The 18,780-nt window shown below is 42.8% G+C and overlaps 1 long non-coding RNA gene across 1 annotated transcript; it reads left to right on the forward strand.

Annotated features, from left to right (window-relative positions):
- Positions 1-6,161: 6,161 nt before the first annotated feature.
- LOC139441047 (uncharacterized) lies at positions 6,162-17,902 on the forward strand. Its single transcript, XR_011651448.1, has 3 exons — positions 6,162-6,307; positions 8,671-8,780; positions 17,149-17,902. It is a non-coding gene; the product is annotated as an uncharacterized lncRNA (long non-coding RNA).
- The last annotated feature ends 878 nt before the right edge of the window (positions 17,903-18,780 follow it).

The following is an 18,780-nucleotide window of genomic DNA, read 5'->3' on the forward strand; positions in this document are numbered from 1 at the left end:
AGCAGCAAGGACCCTGCCTGATAGATTGGTTTACAATAGTTGGTAGTTTTCTCTTCAGAGGAGGTTGGACTTTCATCTTGGATAAGAAGCTTTTAAACCACTTATGTAGTGTACATTCATTTTTATGTTGAGTAACAAATCACTGCAAAGTTAGCACCTGAAAACAATGCCTGTTAATGATCTCACAGTTTTTGTGGCTCAGGCCCCTGGGAACATTATGACTCTGTGCTCAGGTTCTCAGAAGTCTGAGTTAAGGTGTCTGCTGGGCTGAGCTGTCATCTGGAGCTCAGGGCTCTTGTCCAAGTTCATTCAGGTTGACACAGAATTCAGTGTCTTTAGCTAGTGGACTAATGTCCCTGTTTCCTGGCTGGCTGTGAACTGGGCCCACTCTCAGTTCCTAGAGATGCAATTCTTGCCCCCTGGCCCTTCCATCTTCAAAGCCAGCAATGGAGAATCTCCCTTTTGTTGACTCCTCATACTTCAAATCTCTTGGGCTCCTTCTGTTTCTGACCTCCAGATCCAGATATAAAGGGCCATGTGATTAGGTCACGACCACCTAGACAATCCCCCTACCTGATTTGGGACCTAAATTACATCTGCAAAATTTCTTCACAGCAGAATGTAGGTTAGTGTTTGAATAACCAAAAGAAGGCTTTGAGTATACCAGGAGCCAGAAATCTTGGGGGCCATCTGAGAATCCTGCCTATAACAAAGTGTTTTTGTTCTCTAGGGTGAGCTGAGTTGTTGATTGATCAGTGTTTTTACAGTGATAGAAATTGAGACTGACTTCCAGACAAGATGGAGTCATAGATAGACACGCTTCGCCTCCTTGTACAACCATAAGAAGGATCACAGCTAATGTCAAAATGAAAACTGCCCAGAACTGCCAGAAAATTGAACTGTATGGAAGTCCAACAACCAAAGATTTATTCATAAAGAAGCTATATTCATATGGGTAGGAGGGGTGGAGCTGGGGAGCCAGGGCAGAGAGGATGCAGTGTGACAGCAGTGAGCTGGTATAATGGGCAGTCCCACATTCACATGTGGTGGATAAAAATCAGAGGGCACCTTGTGAGAAAGCGATCCGAGCCCCAGGCTAGACTGCACAGCTCAGGGTTCCAGCTCTGGGAAAAATAAAGCCTCATAACTTCTGGCTGTAAAAATTAGTGGGGGATGGTATGGCAGAAGAAACTGCCAGTTTCTCAGGAGACCCTGGAACATACACAAACCCATCCACTCTGGGAACCACAACCAGGGCAGTGGCTGGAGGGGCACAAGTTGCATATGGGAAGTGGGTGAAATGACTGGAAATGGGGTGAGTGCTAGGCAAGTACCCAGAAGTCAGCCAGCAGTGCCATTGTCCCCTCATTGATCCCTCCCCCCCCACAGAGCCACAAAGTGGTGAAGCAGGCTGCCCACCCTGGTGAATACCTAAGGCTCCAACTTAGCAGGTGCACTGTAAGATAGGGAGTCAAAGTGGCTCTACCTAGTACACAGACACAGGAAGGCTGCCAAATTGAGGAGACAAAGAAATATGGCCCAAATGAAGGAACAGAACAGAACCCCAGAGAAAGAACTAAGCGATGTGGAGATAGCCAACCTAGCAGATGCAGAGTTCAGAACAGTGGTGATCATAATGTTCAGAGATCTCATTGAATATGGCAAAAGCATTAGGGAAGAAATGAAGGTTATGCTAAGTGAAATAAAGAAAACCAACCACAGGAAACCAACAGTGAAGAGAAGGAAGCTGGGATTCAAATCAACTATTTGGAACATAAGGAAGAAACAAACATTCAACCAGAACAAAATAAAGAAACAAGAATTCAGAAAAACTAGAAGAGTTTAAGAAGACTCTTGAACACCTGCAAAAGTGCCAACATCTGAATCATAGGAATGCCAGAAGGAGAAGAGGAAGAGTAAGACACTGAAAAGTTATTTGAAAAAATAATGAAAGAAAACTTCCCCAGTATAGCAAAGGAACTAGACATGCAAGTCCAGGAAGAACAGAGAGTCCCAAACAAGTTGCACTCAAAGAGGAACACACCAAGAATCATCATAATTAAAATGCCAAAGTTTAAAGATAAAAAGAGAATCTTAAAAGCAGCAAGAGAAAAGTACAGAGTTACATCCAAAGGAGTTCCTATAAGGCTATCAGCTGGTTTCTCGAAAGAAACTTTACAGGCAAGTAGTATTTAAAGTGATGAAAAGCAAGGACCTACAACTTAGATTACTCTATCCAGCAAAGCTATCATTTAGAATGGAAAGGCAGATAAAGTGCTTCCCAGACAAGGTAAAGCTAAAGGAGTTCACCACCACCAAGCCCTTATTATATGAAATGTTAAAGGGAGTTATTCAGGAAAAAGAAGATCAAAACTATGAACATTAAAATGACAACAAACTCAGAACTATCAACAACTGGATCTAAAAAACAAAAAACAAAAACAAACTAGGCAAACAATCTGAACAGGAACAAAACCATAGATATGGAGATTATTTGGAGAGTTATCAGCTGGGAGGGGGAAGGGGGAGAGTGAGGAAAAGGTATATGGATTTAGAAGCATAATTGGGTAGGTACAAAATAGACAGGGGGAGGTTAAGAATAGTATAGGAAATGGAGAAGCCTAAGAACATATATGCACAACCCATGGACATGAACTAAGCAGGGGGATTGCTGGAGGGAAGAGGGGTACTGGGCAGAGCAGGGCAAAGGGGGAAAATTGGGATAACTGTAATAGTGTAATCAATAAAATATACTTAAAAATATAAAAAATTTTTTAAAAGAATGTTAGATGTGACCAAAAAATTTTTTAAAAAGAAAGAAAGAAATTGAGACTATATAAACTGCCTCATTTCTGCTATCATTTCTACTCATTTGTTATAAGTCTCTCCTTCAGTATAAAAATTTACCGACAAAGGTTTCAAAATAAAAATGAACTGTCTTGGGGAAGATTACAGCAAATTGAGGGAAGCCCCTTTTCCTGTTTATTGTGCAAACCAAAAGTGTAAAATAGCAACTGATACGTAGGTCATTTGGGGGTTTTTAATGGGCTCATAACCAATGTCCGGGAGCAAGTCTCCAGGCACAACAGTGCATGCATGAAGGCAGCAGCTTCTAGTCATGGAACTCTAAATGCTCTCTGGGTGACATGAGCTAATAAATATTAGTGCCTGCATTTTTAAGAAACAGGGTTTGTAATACCTTGAAGTCAAAGATCTGTCTCAAGTGCCAGAACTTAACTCCCTTCTTTTCTGAGTTCCATCCTATTTTCCTCCCGATGACATTGTCCTCTAGTTACATGGCTCATAAAATGTTAACCCAGCATGGTTTTTCTTACTTGGGTCTACAGAGAAGACAAGTCAAAGTAAGAAGTGGGAAACAAGCTGCTGGAAACCTGCAGGGGCGGTAATTTCCAGGGGTTTTCTAGAGTGGAGAGATTACCCTCTCTGAGCAAATCAGAGAGAAGCAGCATGCAAACCCTGGAACTTTTGGGTTTGGAGAGTGTTGCCCAAAGACAGCCTGCCATTGAGAGGTGGGGCTAGGCAGGACATAATCCTGGCAGTACCGTTTGCACTGCAATTCTCCTTAGTACTTTCAAAGCAATAGCAAGATCACCACGTAAGAAATACCACAATTTCCTTAGCCTGCTCACAGCACAGAGCACAGCAAGGGCATGGCTGTGGGAAAATCCAAGTGCCCATTGCAACCTCAGGGCAAGAAGGCAAAATTGGCAGCGGTGTTTTCTTCCTCCAAAGCTTGTACAGCTGACGGGACTGCTCTTAACGACACTTTTGCCAACCCAGAACAAACTCTGCGTTGCATTGTGGGTCTCATGGCATCATTTTTGAGATGTGAATCATGAAAGCAGTGCATTTCTGCTGTGCCTGCTGAGACTTGCTTTATCGCTCTCCTCTTTCAGCGTCAATAAAATGATGCTGTCATTCCAGCCCGGAGGCATTTTGATTGTTCCAGACAGAAAGTGATCACGTTGGGAATGTGAGTTCGAGTGAGTGGTATGTGCTTCTGTGGTGTATGCGTTTCCTTTCTGAGGCAGAGAAGGAAATTATCTCATCCTAGCAATGTATAGATGCATTCTGATGGGAACTGATTACTAAGTTGAGACCTTCTGTAACATCTTCTAGCACCATGGCAACTTACTAATGGACAAAGAGAATTTCTTGTTAAAGTGATCATTAGCAAAAATCCTATGCTTCTCCCTTCTAAATAGAAGCATAAACATAGGGTTGTGAGAAATAGAGACTAGGAGTAAAATGAGAGGGTTAGAGTCAGCGAGCCCTAAGCACCCCTTTGATTTAAAGAAAATTCCAACTTAGACAATGGAAGACTTAGAAATGATGATAAATGCCTCAAAAGGGAGAGTATGAATTTAGGAAGGTAGTGGAAATCTCAACTGATGAATGAATTTGTGAGTATGGGTGTGTGTGTCTTTTATCTCCAACATGGAGGTAAATATAAACTTATATCCTTAACCTCAAAGTGGTGGCTCCATTGATGGCAGACTGGAAAAGACTCAAAGACCATCCAGAAACCCTGGAGCAAGGCAGGCATTCCTGTGTCTCGGCAGAAAGAGTGAGAGTGAGAAGTGGACCGGCTGGGCAGTGCCAGGGAGGGTGAGACATGAACTGCAGGTGGGTAGAGAGGTCTGAGGAGTCTGAACTCCAAATGAGCTGCTCCAGGTGGTGGGTACCAGGGACTGTGCCCTGACAATATGGTTCAGGGGTGGGGGGTGAGTCTTTAGGAGGATTTACAGGAGGGAGAGCATAGCACCCAGTCCAGAACAAATGGGATATAGCAAGGTCACCGAAAAGGGACCCAGATGCAGGCTGTTGTTAGAACCAGGAGGAATACTGTGTAGTCCCAACAGCAAGGCTGATTTGGTGCTATTCTCTTGAGGAAACCAACTTCGGGCTCCTTCAATTCTTCCATACCGTGGAGATACTGTAGGGCCTTGGCTGGGCTAACTCCCAAGTCATGGAATTAGGCATGTGATTTCAAGAAGTTTAAGATGTGGTCCCTGTCCTTAAGGTTCTCATAATCTATTTAGGAAGCAAGGGTCAGCACACATGAGACAAAGAAAAACAGGTCTCCATGTTCATGAACTGTGCTAGGTATAAGCTGTAGGTGTTAAAGAAAAAATTCATATGCAAGAGGTCAAAGAAGTGACCTCTTTAATGGAAGAGGTGAGCTTTGGGGGATGGCTTGAATTTTTTTTTAAGCAAAGAAGAGCAGATTTGGGGCATTGGGAGTGGGAAATGTTCATGGGGGTGGAGAGAAGAGGATAAGACAGCCTGAGATATCTTCCTCATCCTGCTCCTCCCCAAGCGGGAATAGTTGAGCTTCTCATTCCTGCAGGGGAAGCCACTAGTGGAATGGCTGGTGTGCACTGAGAAGGTAGGGGGTAAAGAAAGGAAGTGGAGTCTGCTGGATAAGAGAACAGGATCAGAAAGACTGTGGAGGAAGCTCCCAGCCTCTGTATCTGTGGCTGAGCCTGTTTCAGCCTCCTCGCTAATTTAGTCTTGACTCGCACAAGTGCCAATTGCAAGCCTGCCGGGCATTTTCCTATGTGCTTCCTGCCTATGCTCCCCACCCATATCACTCCAACTCCTTGTTTCCTTTCCATTTGTTTAATGACTACTATTGAATCACATTTTCCTATTAATTTAAACCCCTGGGATCTGGAGTCTTAGTCAACATTTCCCCCCCATAGATGACATAATGGTACGCATTGTGTTCCAACCTCTCTGGATCCCACTACTGACAGAATAGGTCACCTGTTCAGCATCATCAAGAGGAGTGTCACCAGCACGATGACTACTCTAAATTGAGGGGTATGAGTCAACTCGGCATACTCATCTGTCTTCGTGACTTTTATTGTAAAAAAAAAAAAAAGAGTTTTAACATGTTTCCTTAGCATTGGCAGTTGCCTTCTCAGCCTGCTGCTGCTTAAGAAATTCCTAATGGTTAGTGTCAGGTCCCAGGATATTGGCCTGTAATGCTGAGAAAGGAACTGGTGCTGGGGAATCTCGGCTCTCAGCCGCTCTTTTAGCCTGCAGGAGCAGCGAGAAATAGGAGCTGAGCTAATCCCTTTCCTTTCGCAGTTGCTTAAGCAGACCTGACATTTGGGTCGGAAAAGTATATCAGCTCAACCCCAAACAGAGGAATTATTTTTTCACCTTAAGAAAAATAACATAGGTACCACACTGCCGAGGAGGTTTTTCTGTGGGCTTGGAGCAGGAAGGAGCCAGACACGCTACAGGGCTGTCTTATGGACGTGGCGATATGGGCAAGGTACTGGGGGTGGGAGGAGGGAATGATGATTGACACCAGTTTAGCAATTTCTAGAAAACTGTTTTAGATCGTGTTTAATCCTTTCAACAAGCCTGAGATAAAGGGGTGATTTTATTGTTGTTTGAGTACCTACAGATGAAGAAATAGGCTCACTTTCTTAAGCGATAGTCCATTCATTGCTATCTAGAAATGAATCCGGTCTGAGTTCCAATCTTGTGTGTGTCCTTTGCAATAAACCAGATGCTCTAAATCACTGTGTGGTGATCGGTTGTGAGGTATGTCACAGAGTAATGTCATTAACAAAAACGTTAGATCTGACGGGGATATGTCTTAGATCCATAAATCAGAGGGATGATGTCTCTCTCGTTTCCTTGTATTCAGACGAGATTGGGCGCATTCAGGGTGGGATGACTCATTTTCTTGTGTTCAAATGTGCTTTTATAGCAAAGAGAATGGATCTAATTGCAGCCTGCTAGTTGGGAATCAGATTCATCTATGCAATAGCAAAGAAAGACCATGCCTGGGGGAGACAATAAGGGTTGACATGGGTATAAATTATTGTACTTACTTTACGTCCCTGCAAAGAACTGGGTTTCACCAAAGTTTGATTCTGGCTTCTGCTACAAGAGTGTTTTGCTTACATGAATGTCATCCGTCTTCAATTTCTCCACAAGACAAAAGTGGTGAATCATGCAGCCTTTCCAACAGATCTGATCTGTAGGGCACAGTTACTTCCTTTGAGCCACTGCTCCGTGTCCAGGCTGGGTACCGAACCCTAACCTACTAATCTAATGGACTTTTGCTTAAAAGGTCCATTAGAAAACTCCATAGGGAAAGGTCCATAGGGAAAACTCGTACAACCAACTCCATTCTTATTTGTACATAATGTTAAAACTACAGTGCTCTTTCTATTAATGGTAGTATTATTACTATGTCTGTAATACAGGCTATAGAAAACTATAAAATCTATTATTATGCAAATATAATGTAAACATTCTTAAAGTGCTTAGTAAACTTAGTAGATTTAGTGGGACTTAGTAGAAGAAACACTTGAAATACACTGGGGAGCTATTTTTACACAAAATAGTGCTGTTGTGACTTTTGTTCCCCCCAGGGAACACTTGGCAATGTCTGGAGACATTTTTTTTTTATTGTGGGGGACTGGTATGCCACTGTTATTAGCATCTGGAGATGCTGCTTTACAAAAGATTTTATTTATTTATTTTTTTTTTTGTATTTATTTTTTTTTTTTTTAGAGAGGGAAACATGAGTGTGTGAGAGACACATCAATAGGTTGCCTCTCCCACGCCCCCAACTGGGGACCTGGCCCACAACCCAGGCATGTGCTCTGACTGGGAATCAAACCAGCGACCCTGTAGTTCACAGACCAGCGCTCAATCCACTGAGCCACACCAGCCAGGGCTACAGATGCTGCTTAGCATCTTACAATGCACAAGACAGCCCCCCACAACAACAAATTGTTCACCCCCAAATGTCAACAGGGTTGAGGTTAAGGAACCCTGGTCTATACTGACACTAAAAGGATAAGCATGTTGGTAGAAATGTGTATCTAATGCAGCTGATTCAATCATAGAAGAGGAGAAAATGTTTACTATCCCCCGGCCATCCCTCTGTCCTTCAGCTATTGGTAATCAGTTTTGCTCAAGTCCCCAGTCCTCAGTGGAAAGTGACTCCCAGTATTTCCGGTGGGTTTCCAGGTGGCTTTTGTTTTAGTGGTGGGCTGTTGATACTATTTGCTGTTTCACTGCTACTGCCAGTTCCAAATTGTTGCTTTTAGCTCAGGCATCTGCTATTTGCCACTCAGGATCACTTGGCTCAGGGTGGGTACCATTCTTCTTTCTCCCTCGCTGCGGATCCTGGCCAAACACCTCTTAAGTATGCTTGTGCTTATGGTGGGTTGCAAATTATTGCAACTATTGCACCGTTGTTCAGGGTTATTTGTGAATTCCTTGTCTTACTCACTAGAAGAAATTTCTCACTGGCCATGATCTTGCTCTGGGTTTAGTTGGCCCATCCAATTGCCAGAGTTCCTCACCCCTTCACACCTCACCCCTGCGGTCCCTTAGGCTGTCACCTGAATGGCCTGCTGAAAACCCACACATTCCTATTTCTTTCTTACATGAGACAATTTGGCCCTTTTTGCTTCACTCTCTTCTTCCCCCGGCCTGGGTAGGGTGAGAGTGGGATTCCTCAAACAAGAACATCAAAGTTTCTATCTTACACAAACAACGGTGATTACCAAACAACAACAACCCCATGTCCCCTGGGATGTATTAAGACACTGTTCTGGAAGACACCATTCTAAGTTCTTGCTTTACATTGAATTTTTTTCTCCCCAACAGGCTGCGGAGCAACAAGAATGTGATGTAGCTGTTAAGAGCAGTGGGCACTCGAGTTCGACCATCTAGGATTTGAATCTTGACTCCGCCATCTAGTATCTGTGTGGCTTTAGGCAAGTTACTTAACCTCTCTGTCCCTTAGTTTTCTCACTATTACAATGGGGGAAACTAGAGCATGTACCTCATAGAACTTTGTGAGAAGTGTAAAAGGTAATGCATGTGAAGCACTTTTTAGTTCAGTGGCTGACACTTGGAAGCTCTTCAACAACTGGCGAGTGTTGAAGAGTGGGATATATCAGGAGCCTGCCCACGTAAGAGAAAAAGCACGCAATAGGCACACTCCGTAGAGCAGGCGGAGTGTACCACACTATCGCCGTTCAGAGAAGACAAAGAGCTTCTGCGCTTAAAGGACAACCAGTCTCCTGGGAAAGATGGAGAAGTAAACAAATAACCATAATGCAATTTGACAGTGTGCCAGCAGAAGTCTGTTTGCTCTTGTCAAGGGATTTTTTCTCAGCAGTGACCATGACACCCTTTTGCTGTGGGTAGATGTTAGTTTCTATCTTACTAGAGAATCAACATAAATGACATTCTCCTTGCAGCCAAAGAGAGTTGAGTAGAGTGTCCCTGGGTATCTGGATTTGGCCGGTCCCACTGCCCAAATCCACAGCTTAAGGAACCAAGATCTGTCCTTGTTCTGTCTTTGCTGCTGAGCTCCCCTTTCCATGGGAAGCCTGGGAGGGGGCTTTATACCCCATGGTGGGCTGACTCTTAAGATTCTGGGGGTGCAGCAGCCCCTTCGAGTGCACAAGGGAGCCAGAATGCTGCAGGATATTCCTCATGCCATGTCTAAAAGAGCCTAATAGAATAATTAGAACATTAAACCTGGCAGTTTTAAGTGACTTAAATCACTTAAGCTATATTTTATTATTTTTCATTGTTTTTATTGTGAGCACCTGTCCTGAATATGCACCTTTCCAAATAGCAATGATGATGAAATGCAACCAACATTATTCTTTGTCTGACTGCAAGGTCTTTTACTTCATCATCTCCCCAGTCTCCAAAATAGATCATGGCCTGGGGTGTAAGTTCAGGAACTTTGTGAGTTATTGCTTTGCTAGTTAAAGCTACTGAAAACTTAGATTTTTAGTCATTTATAGAGAATATTGGCAATACCTTGAGTGTCACAAAACAAGAAGGGGCATCACCATGAAATAGCACAAAATTAAAGGCCATCAAATGGGAAAAAAAATCAAAGTTAAATTTATTTTTCACACCTGACCAGAATAAATTCCAAGTAGATGTAATATTAAAATGTATAAAATACAACTGTTTTCTCTTTTAGAGGAAAGAGGGTTAGTCACCTCAGAGTGGGGAAGGCATTTCTAGTTATGACATTAAATCCAGAACCATAAAAGAAAAGGTGAACATATTCAATCTTATAATATTAAACTCTTCTGCCCAAGCAAAGTTGAAAAACAAATGACAGACTGGATGGAAATACACGCAGCTCCGTTACAGACCACAGACTAATTTCCCTTACCCTACGAGCTCCTACAAATTAGAAAGGAATGGACCAACAGAGCAATAGAAATATGGGCAAAGAATGTGGTCAGGCAAGGCCTAGGAGAAGAGACTCAGATGGCTCCCAGGCACATGAAAGCAGCTCAACCCTACTCACAATAGAAAACAATTCAAATTAAAATCACACCAAGACATTAATTTTTGATGATCAAATTAGCAAAGACACAAAAGTCTCAAAACATGCTGTTGACGAGGGTGATCTGAATCAGGCCCGTCCCTACCCTGCAGTGGGAGCACAGGCTGGCGCAACAGCCAGAAGGAGCAATTTGGCATTAAATCCACTTGGAGAAATGTATGCTTTAGAGCAGGGGTGTCAAACTCATGTTCACCGGGGGCCACATCTGCCTCGTGGTTGCCTTCAAAGGGCCGAATGTAATTTCAACTCCTTCACAGTTAAGGAGTAGTTACATGTATAGAGTCCTAAAATTATTTCGGCCCTTCAAAGGCAACCATGAGGCTGATGTGGCCCCCAGTGAACATCAGTTTGACACCCCTGCTTTAGATATTCCCCAAATGCGCATTATAAAATATATACAATATTATTCAGTATGGCCATGTTTTTAGAGCAAAACAGTATTAGCCACCTACACGCCCATCCACAGGCATTAAATAAATTGTGGCACATCCATACTGTATAATAGGACGCAGTGCCAAGAAAGAATGATGACACCCTTTGTGTACTGATACAACAATCATCGATACATATTGTCAAGTGAACAGTAAGGTGCACAACAGTGAGATAGCATGCTGTACTTGGTGTACAAAAAGAGAGCGTGTTTGTATCTGTATAGAATTTGTTTGGCTGGGGCCAGCAGTGGAAAGAATGTTTCACTGTATACACTTTTTTGGTTCTTTAAATATAGAACTGTATAAAGGTATCACCAATTAAAACTTTTAAAAATGTAATAAACAAATCCCCAGCTGGTGTGGCGCAGTGGATTGAGTGCCGGCCTATGAATCAAAAGGTCGCCAGTTTGATACCCAGTCAGGGCACATGCCTGGGTTGTGGGCCAGGTCCCCAGTAGGGGGTATGTGAGAGGCAACTGATCAGTGTTGCCCTCTCTTTCTCCCTCCCTCCCCCTCTCTCTAAAAATAAAATAAATAAAAATTTTAAAAATGTAATAAAAATAATAAGTCAAAAATATAAATAAATAAATTTAATCAAATGACCAAGTTTCTAAACTCATGCATGGTTGTTTATTCAATCCCTATTCCTCCTCTATGTCTCTTAATATAACCCTGTCTTATTCAGGCATCTGGCCCTCCCCACATAGCCCCTGTGTGTCAGTCCGCCTCTGGACTGCCCAGTCTAAGGGTAATTCCATTCCCCTGACCAATAATTGTTCCAGGAACCCAGACCAGAATCACTGTGTGGCATTGACCTGAGAGCAGGGGTTGACTCAAGAATAGGCATGTAACCAAAAATATGCTAGAGGTTCCTAGGAAAGAAGTTTCCTTGCTCTTAGGTGAAGTTCACCCAAACAAATGGCATCTCCATGTGAAACCAGTGACTGCTGCAGCCATTTTGCCACCATGAAGAAAGGAGGCCAAGGTCAAAGCCAACACCTAGAGGAGGACAGCTCAGGGCATTACAAAGAAATAGAGCCAGAGCCACTAAATTAAATGGCCTCGGAAGCCTGCCCTGTTTCATGGCCTTGCAGTTATATGAAGCAATAATTTTCCTTATTGTTGATGTGAGTTGAAATGGCATTTTCTATTACTTGAAGCTGTGGGCTAATGCCCATGTTGCACAGAGGAATATGTGTCCAAGAATCTAAGTGAAACACATGGGTAAGTCAGAAGGAAAAAATGCCTCCTGAAGTTTCTCAGACTAAGCAAACTGCCAAGGCACATGGCATGTGTTGACACAAAAACTTTCCAAATCGGGCTCTGAACTCTAATTAGAATATGATACAGAAGTAGTTGGGGGGAAGGGCTGGAGAAACTGAGAAGATCCCAAACATTTATAGTGGTTGTGATTGAGTAGGGGGCTTACTGGTTTCTTTTCTATATTTCCTCAGATTAAAAAAATGTGAACGTAATACTTTTATGATGAAAAACTAAATACCAGCCAAAAAGGCCACTTGGAAGCAGAATGGCAGAGAGCCTGGGCCAAGCAAACCACCCATAAGTTAATGTCGGGTTTTCAAAATACAAGCCCAAAGGCTAATAAATAAATGCTTAAAACAAAGCTCTTCATAAATTAGAGATCAGGAACTTTAAGAATTCCCATTAAGCTAACACAAGTGAGGGATTTAAGACAAACAAAGAAAAACCAAAAAGCAACATTAGATTATAGCTGTAATATTTAAAACAGAGCTTATTTTTCTGTTCTTGAGACAATGATTTTGACAAACACTTTTGAGGTATCCTATTTCTAATCACCCCTCACATGAAGTTTGTTTTCATTTTCTGGTAACCCCCACAAGCTGAGGGGCACTAGAGGATTTAGGTTAGGAGGCTTTAGCATCTTCTGAACTTGGAAGTGCATGGTAGAGGTTTTTCCCCCTTTATTAATCCTTTAACCTTTAAGGAGGAGAAGGAAGAAGAGGACTCCATAAAGGAATCTTGAGTCTGGGATGATCAGGGAAGTAAGAGGAAACCAAGAAGAGGGAACAATAAGCTAGAAGCAAAAATATTAAATAAGATAGGGGCTGAAAAGTGCCTGTTGGACTTGGCAACTAGGAAATCACTGGTGACTGAGGCAACAGCAGTGATGAGAGTTAAGTTCAAGGAGCATCTTTTCACTGTGAAGGAGAGGAGAAAGAGGGTGGAAGCTAGAGGAGACAGGAAGCTTAGGGGTTAGAGTGCCTTTTTACAGGTGCAAGGAAAGTGCCAGGAGGGGAAGAAAAGAAAAGCCTGTGGTGCCTGTGGGACCAAGGTTAATAAACTGAGTATGGTTTAGAGACGGCCAGAGATGGGATCCACAGAACAGGTAGAGTGATCTCTTTGGCAGAACAACACCCATTCTGCCGGGAGAAGAAAAAGAAAGGAAAGATGGATGCATGTGTAGATAAATTTAGAAGTAGGAGGGCAGGAAATTGAGAGCTTACAGTCTGATACCCTCTATTTACTTTGCGCTCTGGCGGTGAGAGTGGTGTAGATGTCTTGAGAACATCGGTGAGATTTTAAATCATTAGAGGGGGTGATACACTCTGTGGGGCGGGGGGTGCTGAGTAGGAACCCAAGAATTGTCAGGAAGAATCCAGGCAGTAGGTGAGTTTAGAACCTGGGAGGTTAGCCTGGGTGCTGGGGGAAGAAAAAGCAGACCTGCCTGGAGTTACGGTTTTGGTTGATGGCAGAGGTGAGAGGTGAGGGAGTGAAAAGGCACTAGCCACTGAATGGCTGAATTGCAAAACCGTATGACCCGAACTAGAGAAGGACATGAGAAAATTGGAATGACAGAGAGGTTTTACTTTACATCATGATCTCTACTGATTTTTTTGAGAGATTTTTATCCTGAATATATCACTCCACTAGACCAGTACACAACATATACTATTTGTGCATGATTAGAAAATCGTTATGTATATTAACAGCTGCTGATTGCCAGTGACCATAGGCAAAGCAAAACCAAAAATAAAAGCCAAAACCAATCAAACCAAACTAATCAAACAAACAAAACTGGTAAGAAGTACATTCCCATGTGCCGTCAAGGTTTCCATAAAGAAAGCTGTGAAAATCTCCAAGGGAAAGGGCTTTTTATTAGATCATTAGAATGTTCATTTTTTCCATGAGAAAAAAAGTTCTAGCAATGCAGCGAGTCTGCAACATTGAATTCCCTGGGACTCTTCAATTCTGCTTGGATTTCTGACTTGGGGCTAGGACTGATTTAGAAAGTAACAGAGAGCAGACTGACAGCTGTCAGAGTGGAAGGGGACAGGGGGACTGGGTGAAAAAGGTGAAGGGGTTAAGCAAAACTAAAAACAAACATAAAAACATCTCCAGGCAGACAACAGTATGGTGATTACCAGAGGAAAATGGGGGTGGGAGGAAGCAGGAAAGGGTAAAGGGGGGTCAATGGTGATGGAAGGAGACTTGACTTGGGGTGGTGAATGCACAATACAATATACAGATGATGTGTTATAGAATTGTACCCTTGAAACCTATACAATTTTATTAACCAAAGTCACCCCAATACATTCAATAAAAATAAGTAAGTAAGTAAATAAATAAATAAAGTAACAGACTATAGATTGAAACACGGGTTTATCTGATTCCACGCACCATGATCTTTCCACTACCAAACCCTCCTTCCCACCAAGGAATGTTCTTGATGCTCCTTGCTGGAGGAGCCAGACATCCATTCTCCAGAGGCGACAACTGCCTAATCTCTGCATAACTACAGGCAGGCCCTCCAGATGGCACGGGTAACAATCGGGCGAGCTCTTCTGAGAATCACCCAGCTACATAACTGGCCTATGGAGATTTTGCGGGAATTACGCTACCCTGGCTGAGACAGACCAGCTCTTTAATACAGTCTAGCTAAACACACCAGATATCTAACTGACATAGGAGAATAGTTTAAGGTCAAAAGATGGGAAATAATGTGTGTGTATATTGTTTCTAATTCAGGATCCCCCCAGTCTGGGGAATTTTGCAATATCCCATATAGTTCCTCTTTCCTTTTATCACCCCGCCCCAAAGTACTGTGTGTGAATTTCAGAAAAGTGAATTGAGAGATAACAAATGACACAAAACCATAGTGAGAATTGCCAAATTAGTTAGTGTTGGTTAAAACAAGTTCTAAAGTACTCATCATATGGAATTGACATTTTTTAAAAAACAGAATAGATTGAGTTGAGATTTCCAAGAAGGATGAGTTGCTTTTGTTTTAGGTATTCAGCCCCCCATCCAGATATTGGTATTTTGTAATAATATTACGTAAGATTTGGAAAGCCCCCCCCCCTCTCCCTTTGACATTACTTTTCCCAATGAGACGTAAAGTACTACATAGCGAATGACTAAATAGAGAATCTCAAAAGAATTTTAGGGCCTTTCCCTTCTCTTCCAAATATTTTCACCTTTATTCTATATATTTTTTCTATCTTGATTTGATCTGTAAGCTGGTGAAATGCTTTAGAATGTTGAAGAGTTACCAAATGAAAGATAAAATGGATTAAAATCTTTAATTGAAAACTCATCACTTTCTGTATTGCTTTATATTTTCCCACTTACATTGACTGTCAATTGATCTGAACAGCTTTCTGCTCGGCATTGTCCTACAGGCCCAGTGCCTTGCCCTCGAGAAACGGACAGTTTAGTTGGGAGCTATCAAATAGTACGTACTGCAGTGCTAATAAATGGGACACATGAGTGCTCCAGGCTATTTAAAAAAATAGATGAATGTTCTTGCAGTAGTCATAGTGGATTTTAGAGGCAGTTGGAGGAGCAAGGATTTCTAGATAAAGCAAATGGCATAGGAACATAGACGCAAGGATGTAATATATGGATGGGTTGGTAAATAAAACTGGATACACGGGTATGCTGATATTCACCAGTAAAAAGGGGTTCATGGTGAGGAGAAACCTGAGCTAAGTCAGAGAAAACGGTGATTTAGGTTCTGGAGACTGTGAATGCCTGGCTCAGGAGTACGCTTTTAGTACCACTGGCGACAGAAGAGAATTGAAACCTTTTGAGAAAAGAAGGGGCACAGGAAAAGTGGATTAGGGAGATTAATTTGTTGGTGGAATGTAGCCTGGTTTTGAAGCGAGATTGGAGGCAATAGGAAGCTATTAGGTTTGAGCTGATGAGGGCATCCAGGAGGATGGTTGCTCTGGCAACGTGAAGGAAGGATTGAGCAGGAAAAAGACTGTAGCAAACCAAACAATGGGGGAGGGTATATGCGGTTCCACGTCTGAGCAGGTTGGAAAATGTGGATTTCACTGAGAGAAATCAGTAAGAAGGGCTAGTCTGGGGTGACATGCGGGAGACATGGAAACCTGTTGCATTTAGGTTGTTGGCGGGACACGTGGGCTACGAGGTCTAAAGTACAGTAGATGGCCTCTGCCACATAAACTGACCAGAGGTGCAGTCTGCACGCCTCTGCTGTAAGGTGGGTTCGGGGAGCAGTTATTAAAAGGTTTTGTACACTCAGCTTTGTCCCTTTTAGGCAGGAGAGAGCATCTGCTGTCGGAGCATTCCCAGTCCTCAAGGGGCTTATAAACTGTCAGGGAGTATAATTTTAACAGAATTAGCTGAAACATGAGCAAAAGTCAGGTGGTAGTTTGGAAGTGTGTCATGGCTGCTAATTTTGACATGCTAAGTGTAACATTATTAATGGCTGTTATGCATGGCTAAGAGGGCTAACACTTAGCAAATTAGATTCCAAAACTTTTGTCCTGCACATAAAATTTATGGGTATGATAGAGTATGTTACTTTGGGCAAAACATTTAACCCCTCTGTGCCTTGACTTCCTGTTTATAAAATAGGAAGCTTGTAGTGGCAGCATTCATATTTGAAAGCCACAGATAGAAAGCACGGTAGGATGGTAGGATTCTCTCTCCTCCCACCCCCACTCCAACTACTGCCCCAGTCTCTCCGAAAGGTCATCCATTTCATTGAATCCTTTCAATTGCTAACTCCCTAAGTCAGTTAATTAGCATTTTTCTAAAATGCTTTCACCAGTCCTGAGCTGAAAGATATAGTCCGTAATTCCCTTTTTGAGCTCCCTTCTGGGCCTGCCCATCTTGCTGACCCCTTTTTATTCAGTGGCTGGTGCCACACAACTCCCGTCTCAAGTTCTTGGATCAATTCCAACTGTACTGGAGGGGAATTCGAGTTCTACACTAACACTCTGGGACCTCAACGCACGGCGACCACGACCAGTGTAAATTTGGTCCCAGTTCTGTGCATTCAATTCCTGCTTTGTTTCAAACTCTCACTCTCTCTACCAGGTTTGGACTTGAGCCTAAGTCCTTGGCCCCTAGACTTGTCCAGTACATCATCTCAAGGAGCTACATTCTATCTGTTTTCATCATTTCCTCACTGGGAGAAGAATCCAGACCTGGAATCCGGCACCAAGGCTGGGGCCCTGCTATAAGCAACGCATTTTCTTAATGCCTGCCATGATTTCCCAATTTTTGTCTGTTCCTGGATTTCCCAAGATTGTGTTCCAGCTGCCAGCTTACAACACTCATTCTCTGCGTTGAACCAGCCTGATGCTGGCTGCCGTCCTGGCTGCTGCCTGTTCCATACCCTCCAGATACTGTCTTTTGGCTGCAAGCTCGTCCCACCAGGGGGGTCTGCCTCCAATTCCATGGATGTGTCTACTTCTGCCAGTCCACCTCACTCCTACTACAGTTAATCCTTCTATATTAAACTACAGCAGATATTTACTGGTGTGGAAACTGATGTGGTACTGGAATTTTATCCTTGTTTACATCTTTCTTTGTGTTGGAAAGCTTGGGATCAGTTCCAAAATCTGCTCAGAGAGCCTTCCTGTCTCCTTGGAAGGAACAAATGAACACTTGACAATACCTTGACAAGCCTCAAGGCAACTCTTTTCACTGTAAAACTTATATTATTTAACCTTAATTTTGCTTTTAGACATACTAGTCTATTTAAAAGTTAATGTTGGCCAATGTTTGTTCCCGTCTCTCGATTTCAAGGTTTCTTATTGGAACTTGTTGGTAGTTCTCTAGTGGCAGTTTCAATCTTCCAGGCACATTAGAATCTTCCAGAGGGCTTGTTAAGATAGGTCGCTGGGTCCCGAGACCAGAGTTTCTCTGGAGTAGTGACCGAGCATTCGCGTGTCTCACAAGTTCTCAGGTGATGTTGATACAGCTGGCTCTGGGACTACTTTGAGAACTGGTCATACATATAAACCGGCCACAGGTAAGCAGAACCTGCTGAGCAGTTATTCATCAGTTCAAACTCTTATCTGAATGGATAAGGTAGAGAGTCCTGAGAAACAGACTTCCCAAGTTCAGTTCATGCTGTTAGGATGACTGCTGGTATCGGAGGTCGTTGCAATGACCTATTACTTATAGAATGTGGACAATCAGTTCCTTTGAGCTTGGGATTTCTCATCCATAAAATAAAGGTAGCCTCTATGCTGCCCTCACTGGGGTGTTGTGGAGGTCGAGTGAAATGGGTGTGAAAATGTTTGAACTGTAAAGTGGTACGGCACTGGGAGGTAGTGCAATGGTTTTTCAATACTCTTAAAATGTCACTAGTTTCTTTTGGCTCTCTTTCTTTTCTCATTAATTACGGCAACTTTAATCCAGGAATATAAACGAGTACGTTTATTCCTATTGCTATCAAAACTCAAACTTCAAACGCTACAAAAATATCATTCAATGAGATCAGACATGCCTTACAAACATTGTACAGAGTCAAGAATGAGTCTCAGTTTTTACAGCTATTAAAAAGTACAAGACCCTGCCCTGGCTGGTGTGGCTCAGTGGATTGAACACCGGCCTGCGAACCAAAGGGTCTCAGGGTCTACTCCCCAGTCAGGGCACATGCCTGGGTTGTGGGCCAGGTCCCCAGTTGGGGGCGGGTGGGAAGCAACCACACACTGATGT

Source organism: Desmodus rotundus, chromosome 7 (assembly GCF_022682495.2).
Source record: "Desmodus rotundus isolate HL8 chromosome 7, HLdesRot8A.1, whole genome shotgun sequence".
NCBI classification, from domain to species: domain Eukaryota; kingdom Metazoa; phylum Chordata; class Mammalia; order Chiroptera; family Phyllostomidae; genus Desmodus; species Desmodus rotundus.